This window comes from Papaver somniferum, chromosome 5 (assembly GCF_003573695.1).
Source record: "Papaver somniferum cultivar HN1 chromosome 5, ASM357369v1, whole genome shotgun sequence".
Classification (NCBI taxonomy): Eukaryota; Viridiplantae; Streptophyta; class Magnoliopsida; order Ranunculales; family Papaveraceae; genus Papaver; species Papaver somniferum.
In genome coordinates, this window is record NC_039362.1 from 11,718,856 (window position 1) to 11,730,953 (window position 12,098).

At 35.9% G+C, this 12,098-nt stretch overlaps 1 long non-coding RNA gene and 1 pseudogene across 1 annotated transcript; both read right to left on the minus strand.

Annotated features, from left to right (window-relative positions):
• Nucleotides 1-77: 77 nt before the first annotated feature.
• LOC113277269 lies at nt 78-1,840 on the minus strand. Its single transcript, XR_003324825.1, has 2 exons — nt 1,222-1,840; nt 78-670 (listed from the first exon to the last, which is right to left on the minus strand). It is a non-coding gene; the product is annotated as an uncharacterized LOC113277269 (long non-coding RNA).
• A 2,131-nt stretch (nt 1,841-3,971) lies between these two features.
• Nucleotides 3,972-11,341, minus strand: LOC113278762 (annotated as a pseudogene).
• Between the last annotated feature and the right edge of the window lie 757 nt (nt 11,342-12,098).

The window sequence follows — 12,098 nt, forward strand, 5'->3', positions numbered from 1 at the left end:
ATATATATATATATATAATTAAACTATCAATTTGGGTACCCTAGCTAACATTGTATAACAAATAATGTATAGAAACAAGACACGAAAATACATTCCCTTGATACTACCAGAAAAGCCCTCACTTTCCACAATTATGTCAGCATTTACTTATTCAACTCCCATGCATAAACCAAATAACAAGGTGCAGAGTTAGCAAAGTAATATAGCTTAACCTAAAGATAAGAAAGTAAGAAAACACTCCCTTAAAGTTGGATTGATGGTATAAAGACATAATGACAGTAGCCTACATATATTACTCCCTAAGACAATGTCAGTAACATTTAGGTTCAAAATGAATCTGAACGAAGATTACCAGATTATAAGTAGGTACAGATTATTCGGTCGAAGGAATCGGTCCCGAGCCCGACTTCTTCGCAGCAACTATAGCTCTCTTCTTATGTTATCAATGAACTCCTTCACACCTTCTTTGATCTTAGCAGCAAGCTCAGTCCGGTACTCCTCTTTCGCTTTGGAAAGTTGACGAGCCAACTCAGTAGTAGCAGCCTCATTGATAACATAAGAAGAGAGCTATAGTTGCTGAGATGTGTGCTGTTGATGGAGGGTTTGTGGGTGTTGTTGATGATCAACATGCATAGGTTCAGCCGATGATGTATTTCCTTCCATTTGGTTACTGCAAAAACCAACAGAAACCAAAATTCTGAAAAGAAAGAACATAGCTCAAACTAACTTTACAGACACCCAATTACATAAAACCATTTCAGTTAAGGTTTGTTGTAATTCATCAACCATGGATCACTGTTTCTACAAAAGACAATTAAGATTCTTCAAGAAATAGAAGATTAACTATATATTTCTAAAAAAATAGAAGATTCTTCAAGTGATCAACCATGGATCACTGTTTCTACAAAAGACAATTGAGATTCTTCAAGAAATGGAAGATTAACTACTAAAGATTAACTATATATTTCAGAAGATTCTTCAAGTGATCAACCATGGATCACTGTCTTAAAGGTTAGATTATATCTTACGACCTTAAATCACAAACCCTAGAAATTCTACAAACTACTTGATTTTTTTCAGCAATTTTTCAGCAATTGATTACAGCCACCCAATTACATAAAACCATTTCAATTAAGGTTTGTTCCACTCCCAAATGGTTTTTAACTTGTCACAATTAAGATTAACTATATATTTCTAAAAAATAGAAGGTAGAGAACTCACATTTCATCTCTCTGTCTTCGTGAACGCCTCCTCCCCAGCAATGTAGGTGTAATTCTATCATCTTCTCTTTCCCATTCTGGGCTGATGATCTCAAATTCTGGTTCAGGTTCATTATTTAGGTTGATCTCCATTTCCAAAGAAACACAGAATGAAGAGATGTTGAAGATTAGAGTGAAGTATGATACCCATTATAAAGACTGGGAAAAAGTTACCAGTTCCATTTTGGGTTAAGGGCTAAAATGCTCGAAATGGAAAACCGCGTTTGAGTAGTTAAAGGTCACCTTCAACTTCACCACAATTGCACCATGAGATTCCTCCATTTCCATTCTTGACCCATTCTGTCACAACACCAATTCCTTCCCTTGTGAATCTCCATCACACAATTCCACCAAATGAACATCACAAGTCTCACCTGCAATGCCCATCTATATCCCTGCTCAAGATTGATTAACCCCAAACTGCACTCCAGAAACCCTAAATTCCTTCTTTGTCTAAAACCCAAATTCTCCATCTGGTCTTCACTGAACCCTAGACTAGCAAACCCCATCTCTCAGATCCACTGATACATTTACTAGCTCTCAATTCCTCCTTTCCTCCACTGAGATTTCTAATAAAAATGGAGCAGCGTCCCCATTTTTCATTTTGGTATAGAAAGAAAGAAAGAAAAAAGTACTACTCAATAAATAGTATATGCGTCTGAAACTTGTTGACCTAGTTCGAAACCAGCTCTAGGCCCCGAGTCTTGATAAGGGCCACCACTCACTACATATCACATGATGGACTCACTTAATCTTAGTTTTGACTTGAAAAGGTCATAACTTGTGTGATGCATTTTTATAGAAGGCTATTATTTGGGGCGTCACACTCCAATAGAGGGGTTTCACTTGGATTCTTAATGTCTAAAAATGTAATTATGGGATATCCTAACACATATACATAATGTCTAGATTACCCTTTAACTAGAAGTGATTTTACGTCCAGGTTTGGATTAGTTTTAACCGTAGAAGCTCACTTTACGTCCATGTTTCTTTTAATTCCAATCGTAGAATCCGATTTTACGCCCAGTTTTCTTTTAATTCCAACCGTAGAAGTGATTTTACGTCCAGGTTTGGATTATTTTCAACAGTAGAAGTGGTTTTACGTCCAGGTTTGGATTAATTCCAACCGTAGAATTTTATTTGCATGTAGTTTTACGTCCAGGTTTGAATTAGTTCCAACCGTAGAAGCTCATTCTACGTCCAGGTTCCTTTTAATTCCAACAGTGGAAGTGATTTTACGTCTAGGTTTGGAATATTTCCAACCGTAGAAGTGATTTTACGTCTAGATTTGGATTATTTCCAACCGTAGAAGTTTATTTTAGGGCCAGTTTTCTTCCCACAAAAACTTTGTCCCAGAATTCACCAAGTATACAACAAAATTCATTAATTTAATTTTTATCTAATTAAATTAAATTAAAATTAACTAAATAAGGGTTGTTTAGTCATTGCAAAATTATTTGAGATAATGAGTTTTTGATATTACTTATGGGTGACCCGTTTTTGTCCTATTAGGTGACGCCCCTCTAATGGAATGTGACGCCCCAATAACAGCCTTCTTTTTATAACCCAAATGAAATACAAGTCCTAGTTGTATTGCCAACTACTTGTGTTCCATTTTTGAAGTTCGATGGTGATTCAAAACTTATTCGAGTCCCCCTTAAGGCATTGCACTAGTGTAAGAAGAATATTTGGACAATGAAAAGAAGAATTCAAAGATATTAAAGAGCAAAAAAACAAAAATTTGCTTAAAAAATGCTACCTAATACAAGAGGGTTATAGCCTTCTTTTTATAACCCAAATGAAATACAAGTCCTAGTTGTATTGCCAACTACTTGTGTTCCATTTTTGAAGTTCGATGGTGATTCAAAACTTATTCGAGTCCCCCTTAAGGCATTGCATTAGTGTAAGAAGAATATTTGGACAATGAAAAGAAGAGTTCAAAGATATTAAAGAGCAAAAAAACAAAAATTTGCTTAAAAAATGCTACCTAATACAAGAGGGTTTGGGAAAGGATGGATGGTTTTCATGTGGGGGATAATTAGATGTTGAATTTGTGAAAGTAACTTGAAATTGATAGCCGTACAAGAGAACCTATGAATCTTCCAAGACTGTTGTATGATTATTATTTCTCTTTCATGTCATGAATATTCTAACGTTTTATTTTATCAAATCAATAGTCTTAGGAGTGTATGTATGTGGGCTAAAGAGCGGTTGAGTCATTTGGCAAATGTTATATGTATCTTCTTCGACCCTAGCTAAGCACAATATGCTTGCTTTTTACAAAAACTGAAATTCGGAGATTAAAAGTTGATAAACGCATTCAATGTACATGAAGCTCTCCATGGCCGTATTTAGCTAATTGTATAGTATAAGCTTTGGTCAGACACTATCTTAGAAAAACGTAGGAAGAGCTTCAATGGTTCAAACGATATACAAGTGAAAATAATTATCTTCTTAATCGATCACAGAGATTATGATCTCTAACTGGCCAAGCAACTTTTTTGGGTTCTCGGATATTTTTTGAGTGTTAATTTTGGGAAACTCTATAATTTCCTTAAATTGGCTAATTCTTATTCTAACTATGTTAGAACTCAAACTCCCAATTCTTTTGAGGGACGAAAAAAAATCAGACTATTTGCAACAACATACCAATAACATGGGAATCTTTAGTGAGTTTCATCCGTGATGACCAATAAAAAAACAGGGAGATTATGCGTGAAGACCTAAACTTTAAAAACGTAAAAGCTGCAAGTATTCAGCTTAAGTATAGAAGATAAACAATTTTTCAGCACCCCAGCCCAAATACAAGAGGCTTAGTGCCCCTGAAGTTATACATATCCAGAACCAGTTTATGTCGTGCCCTACAGTTCTACATGTCTAGAACTAGACATAACCCGATTAAATCTAAAAATGGAGCGGACAATTGCCTTTAAAGCACCATGTTGCCTTTATGATCATATTATCGACAAGAAGAGGGAGACTGAAAAAACTAACCCTTCCACAAACACCTCGTACTCGCCCGTACCCTTGCCCTTTTTCTGTTTTTCACTTACAATTACACGCTCAACTGTTGGTACGCCCTGCATGAAGGAGACAAGCAAAGGAGGTGAGATTAGATCACAGACCACCCACTCTAGCAGCTTGATAAATTGGCAATCATCTTTCTTTTTCTTGTTTAAACAATATACTTTTACGGCAGCTGGAATCTAGAATAGAGTGTAATATCTCACCATTACAACAACTTCCGGAAGCATGGATTTCAAAGAGTGCAGTGCAAAGTGAATCTTGGTTCTATCTTTCTCAGGAGAGCGAATTTTCAGACTTCTATCATCCAGTACCTCAATATACCGCGACAGGACCACAATTCTGTCACAGATGATATTTAAGAATTACCTTGAAATAAACATTAATGGTGCTATGTGCAGTATATGAATTCCTCACCTGTTCTGGATATAATTTTGATTTTGGAGGACTTAATTTTAATTTAGGATGATCCAAGAGAGACTGTTGTACACTTGTAGCAGAAATCTTCAACTGTGAACACCGAATCAATTCCATATCCAGCTTAACAGGTATGTATGCTCCGCGTGATTCGAGAACTATTTTCATGCTTTCTGCAATCTGCATATAAAGTCATCATGTTTGATGTAAATTTAAACTCCTGGAATGGTACACTTACTGATCTCCGAAAGATTGTGACTACTATGTGCCTTTTCATGGAAGAAAACAAGGTTGCATTTTGCATGGCAATGGAGAAGAAAAATGAGACAAAATCAGAGATAGTAATGAATGAATGCTTCTAAAAAACATACCTCGCCGAGAACTGTTTTTTCTATAGAGCCTTTCACCATGCGTGCAGATCTAACATCTCTATCACACTCAAGCTTAGCAGCAATAATAGGTGTACTTATATTTTTAGCACCGTTTATAATTTCCTTGATGCGAGGAACTCCAAGTGTAACATCTGATGCCGAGTCAAAGGATCACACTGAAAACTAATTAATAGTCACAGTTTCTGAAAAGAGTGGATTATGGTAACTTATGGTCATGGCAAAAGGACACAATGTTAGCTATTATCCTTCTCGTTCACATTACTAACCCCTACAGACTTACTAGAAGTGCACCTTACTTTGTCTGGACATGAGAGTAAAATGGGCAATCAAAGATTTAGTAGGAACTAAATCTAGCAAAGACTTGTTAGAAAAAGAGAAGAATAATATGAAAATAAATGTAATCAAATAAAGGATACTCATGCTAGCAACTCCAGCAAAGTGGAATGTTTTCAAAGTCATCTGTGTCCCAGGTTCTCCTATACTTAAATGTGTTGGGTATAACTAACATATGCCGATTTATGTAAAGTCAATTGCCCAATCACCGCCTACAAAATCCCGAACATAGTACAGGTGTTATGTGTCACTCATTTAACCAGTAACTCCCTTTGAAGATTTTAAAGAGGTGGCATTCTGTAAGATGTGGAGTTTGCATTCCCATGACTTTTCATACAAAATGATTCCTTGAAACAGAAGCCCTTAAATCCTTAATGCTTCACAGTGAAGCTATGTTAGACAATCTAATATGACACCTTATTCTCCCAAACTAAATGTGTCACTTGTAATATATCACATGCCAACAAATGTTGTAGAAGACCAACTCAACTGCAAATGAAGAAATAAGACATGCAGATCTAGTAATGATTGAGATAAGGAACCCACCTAGAGTAGCTTTACCAACTTGCCCACAAATAAGTTCACTGTTCTGGAAATAGACAAACCCTTCATTTGGACACAATGTTTCTTTGCCCTGCTTGTAAGATTTTTCTGTAACAGTAAGATTTACATAGACTCTCATCTGAGCACGAGGGCGAACTAGAACACTGAATAGCTGTTTCCCAGTCCAAAGCTCTACTGGCTGTGAAAATGCAATTCTACATCAATTAGTCAATTTTTGATATATCTCTAACCATTTTAAGCACACATGCAAGACCACAGTTAATAAAGCCAGACAAGACTACTTGCATCTAAGTGAACAACATTTTACAAGCCAGAGATTTTTTACAAGAAACTGACTCAGAAGTAAATCCGAACTATTGTGCAAAAAGGAAGCTGCACTCAGCATGTGCATCCATTTGATTAAAAGATGCAACGAATTGAAGCAATCTTTTTTTCTAACTTATATATGGAAAAATATATATGGAAAAATCATGTTCTTCTGTTTGACAGCATTGAGTTCTATACAGACAAGATCAAATTCAAGATACAGCGAGCATTCACATCGGATTCACCGAGACAAAAGAAAAACATAATTTTGAAACATGTTATATTTGATAGAATGGAGTGTTGCATGAAAAAGATTGATATCCCCCATACACATGGGAGGTTAAGGGAAGTACTTGGGATTCTTCATAACCAAAGCAAAAACTCAGAGAAAGAAATTAACCTTGAACAATAGTATCAGAGCAGTTGTTATTCCTAATACCAAATACTAAATGACAAGCATGAATAGGTACGAAACACAAAGAATAAGAATGGTGATCAAGACATCTATGATAACTGTGCATAACAAAGCCTTGTCTAACCTTAATTAAAGCCGGTGCTGGCAAATCAACAGATTCTATTGCATCACCCATATAAGTACACATAAGCGCAAAGGATGCACGATCATAGAATGTATCCCTCCGTGTAATGAGAAAGGAAGATGTTAGAAAATCTTGAGTAGATGCGACCAAAATTTATCCATTTTTTGGTGTACACAAGTTATTTTGCACCTGCAAGCAATTACAGATGTAGAGGAAAGTTATGTGGACAGTTTGTTGAAACGGAAATAAAATAATTGGGATTGTGTAAGTGCTTGATAATTATTCTAGAAATACACACTCAAGTTTGATTATAACATTGAAGGACATAGAGGAAACTGGTGATAATTTGATGGTTCAGAATAACTGGCGTGCAACCTAGAAGGCTAAGCAATTCCAGTATAGATTTGAAATATGCAATTAAATACCAAACAATTCTAAGTGTTTGACCCTGGTCTAGGTCAAAACAGCAACTGATCAGTAAAAGCATTATCATACTCATGCTTTGCAGGAAAGTAATGAGATAGTGCAGTGTTTAGCGAAGGAAGGTAGCAATGTACATTCTTCATATGTGAAAAGTTCCTACACATGTGAAGGACTGCATCAATAAAAGTTTTATGAGATGGACCAATCATCTCTGGTATATGTTCAAGAGGTGCAAATGAGGTTCAATGTTTACAAATGTAAACATTTACATTTACAGTCAAGACTGATGTAAAAAAAAACCTATCTATAGTACATTTACAGTCTTCATCAAATGTTTACACGTTAGCAATCAGTATCATACATGCATCTCATGAAAGCATTCAGTCGGAGTCGGCTAATGGGTTTCGTATCACAATGTTACTATCAACAGATTAAACAAGAAATGAAACATTACTTAAAAGAACTCATTGGAGAATTCATGTGCAATTCACTGCAAACAAACATCAGATAATTTAAATGGATATGAAGTTCTGAACATATAAAGATAAAATAGTCACAAATCTAACAAAAAGGAATATCGACAACCAAATAGAAACTCACAACAATATCTGAAGGACAAAGTTTGAGCAATTACCCCCATCAGCATGAGAGCCTCTGTGCGAGCCTCTTCTGTTTGAGGAACATGCATATTCATCTCATCGAAGTCAGCATTGTATGGATTACAAACAGATTCATTGAACCTCAATGTTCTCCAAGGCATTATTTTCGCCTACAAGCATTTGCAAATGAAATCAATATGGGACGAAGAGAACAAAGAAAAACAAATTAAACAAAGTGTAACATTCAAACAAGATGTTGATGCAAATACCCTATGACACATTATAGACATGCGATGCAAGCTAGGCTGACGATTAAATAACACAACATCCCCATCTTCCAGATGCCTTTCTACAATGTCTCCAAATTTGAGTCCATAAGCATCACTTTTTCGTCTTCTATTCAGAATCCTGCAGAAGGATCAGGTAAGTCAATTACCACGGGAAAATTAAACTAAAACAGGATAACACACTATTGAAAACAAAATACAACAATACTGAGATTTTCTTATATGCAATCAGTAAGATGAGATGAACAATAGCACATACCACACTGAACCAGCAGATATAATATATTTTGCTCCTGGATATTTATAAGCACCGTTGACAACACATTTCCTTAACTTCTCTATGTTGTGCTGGGACACTAGTTCTGGGTATGTTAAGATTTGAGCAATCAAGATAGGTATGCCCACCTAAAAACAGACACAAAATACAAACCATTCATCAGATGTGTTAGCCAATTACGTGCACAAACAAGTATGCAACAACTAAAATGCAACAACCAAAGATAGTCAAAGCTAAAAACAACAAGTAACCTCTGTAATTTTAAGATTAGGATCAGGGGAAATAACAGTCCTGGCAGTATACTCAACACGTTTTCCACACAAGTTCCCAAAAAAGCGCCCCTGTTTCCCTTTGAGACGTTGGACGAACCCTCGTAATGGTTTTGAGGACTGCATCATACTTAGGGGGACACCGCGGACTTCGCTCTTTAATATATTGTGCAACCTCAACTTGGAGTAGTTCCCAATCACCCTGCAAGTCGAGTAATAGTGTTACTATGATTAGAGCATAAAAGACATTCATCAGAACCAAAGAAACAAGAAGCAGCAATTTTTCTAATCAGACTATTGTGATAATAGTTTGAAAAATGTCGCAAGAAACTGAAAAGTAAACAATAAGCCATGTTATGCTCTGATCCGTACCAAACATTGGGAAGTGGACTTCTTGCCATCTAAGTCTTGTCGGAGGGAAGCATTTGTTTGAATAATGGTATTAAGTTTAGAAGTGATATCATCTTCGTTACTGCAGCAAAAGCAAATTGATAATCAATTCACTAATTAAGCACATAGAATAAATTATCACGAGTAACTCAAACAGCAGCACCAAAGACATAAATGTTCAACCATGTATAACCAACCTTCTTCCTCCATCTACAAAAGAAGAAGGACGGATAGCTATAGGAGGCACCAAAATGTCTGTAATAATAAGTTTCTCAGGCCTATCACTGAGATATAGTAGTTCACAGTCCTGCAATACGAAGATAAGGAATATTAACAAACAGAAAAAAAAAAGTGCAAGGAATAGAGAATGAAGCTAAAGAATCGTGTCATATATCTTGCTTGAGAATTTTATCTCGAAAGGCCATTTTATGTACCCAAACCATCATCAATAGGAGCTTATACCTGGTCTAGTATTCTTTTAAAGAGACCAAGAACTCTATCAGGGTTAAGAATTTGAATACGTGTCCCAGAAAGTGCTGCTTTGCATTCTTTATCTGTGTCATCCGTAAGTTTTTTGCTTCGGTCATGAATAATACCCATAACTGTTCCTGCTTTTTTCACTACAAGCTGCAAGTACAAATTTGGCATACGAATTTAGTGACGACCATACTTATCTTGAAAATAATCACCTTTGCCATGTGCCCATGACCTTAATCATGTTTCAATATGTTAAACATTAGTTTCTATTCATTTATTCGAAGAGTTTCCCGATTCCCCTAAACTGACAGAAAAGGTCAGCAGAAACAAGCTCACTGACAGGTTGGGGAAGTGCAGAGTCTTATGCACCCACCAAAATACCAATTAGCTAATTCAGAGTCTACAATGCGGCCTCAATTGCTCGAGACTGATGGTTCGATGCTGTGTGCACAGAATTATTATTTAATACTTATATTTATTTTAAACATAATTATTATCCAGTAAATCATACTACTTTTACAATGTTTGAATAAAGTACAAACAGAAATTATGTGAGATTTGGTATATGCTGTGTTCTGAAGAACTACTACAATTTGATGATCCATTTTCCATTGTTTGCCTATCCTCACAGAAAAGTGCACGAACAATATTACACAAATGTTTCTGTGTGCAACATTGCTAGTTCCGACTCTACCATCAATGAAGTAAGATAAGTCTCTATCATCAATGTATTAAAAAAGGGATAGAAGGCAAACCATTGATGTATCCGCATCTGCTGCATGTTTTGGGTTTACAACTTTTTAATATCGCCTTGGCTGTGGCAGTCTTCTGCAAAGCCTCCGCTTTGGGATTCCTCATCTTCTTTAAGTAACTTACACGTTCTTTCTCCGACAGTAGTATTCGAGCACATGACTGTAACAGATACAAAATTTAGTACATACCAATGAGTAGCTAATGTATAATGTAAATATGGAAAAACCGTGACCATAATGTGAAGCAAGCAAAACATAATCAAATTGCAGAATTACCATACCTTACATATGCATTTAAGAATATTAAGAATCGCATTGAAGTATCCAACATTGAACACCAGAAGGCAAAGATGCAAATATCCATAATGTCCTGGGCAATTCGCAAAATCGCCATGGCATGTTTCACAAATGATACCCATTTTGCTACCAGCAGGACCCTGAAATCAACCACATAGTTCAAGCATACGTCATGACCACAAGACAAAACCATAATTGGCTACACTATACAAGTTGTTTAAAAGAAATACAACATACCATACGAGAATCGAGCAATGCATTCTTCTTAGGCTTTATGTTTTGATCATAAAAACCACTATCATACACTTGAACTTCAGAAGCTTTCATGATTTCTGGTCCAGACATCATTGAGAACTTTATACTTTGACTGCAACAAACAAAAATCAATCAAAACAATTTTCAGGCTACAAACAAAAACAGACTAAAACAAAAGTAAAATAATGAATTGAGCTTACATCTTCCTAGGTCCAACATCTTCGACATACGGTTGCTTCGTAAACTGGAATTGAGCTTGAGCTTCTGATTGTCTTGCAGTCGTCGCCATTGTTACTCTGATCAATCACTTGAATGAAGAACAAAAAAGGGAGGCAGAAGAACAAAAACAGAAATTGTTGATCTCGTAAAACCCTAGAAAGAAAAATATTTTTATTCTCTCACCGAAAGCAGCAATTATTATATTTATACTACATGATGCTTTCCAATGTCAGCTTTTTGATTATAAACTAGAAATAGAAAATCGTTTCTGGTGGTGTGGGACTAATGAAAATAAGGAACACGGATCGTTAAAATGAATTTGGGCCAGTTATCGATCAATTTCTTAAACGGAAGAAAAACAAAAAGAAAAATGTTTTTTCGTTGTCTGGATTCAATTTTCATTTTTGGGCCGACGGAGCGAAGCGTGGGAGGACCTTTATATGCAACCCTGGTATAAGGGCGGCAAGTGTGATAGCAATGTCCTTCTAATTGGTTAGGGGTGTCCTATAGGGGTATAAATTGACTAGATCACCCTTTTTGCTTTAAATGGACTAATTTGTCCCTCCTTTTTAAATTGAAAAGACTGAATTGTCCTCCATCGTATTTAAACCTAATTATGAGTAGAGTAAAATCAAAATCAGTTTTTTTTCTTTCATCTTCTCTACTCCTCCATTGTAACCATAAGGGAGCTTCCACCATTAAAACTTCATCGATTAATCGGCGATTCCCAACAGTACTAATCGTTGATTAAAGTCTATAATAGAGATGATGAGGAAGAAGAAAGTTGACGAAGATTCAACCGCCTCCAATCAACAAAATCCCTCAACCCGTGAAGAACCCCAATTCCAAACTCCTCAAGTTGAGAAATCAGGATTAATGACTTATATGAGGTATGTAATCAAAAACCCAGTTAATATTTTGTGTATTCTGTTAAATTCAAGTGTATTCTATATCAAAAATTAGGTTTTTAGGTTCAAAATTTGAATTTGAATTCTGGAAATGAGGTTTCTGCGGTTGGT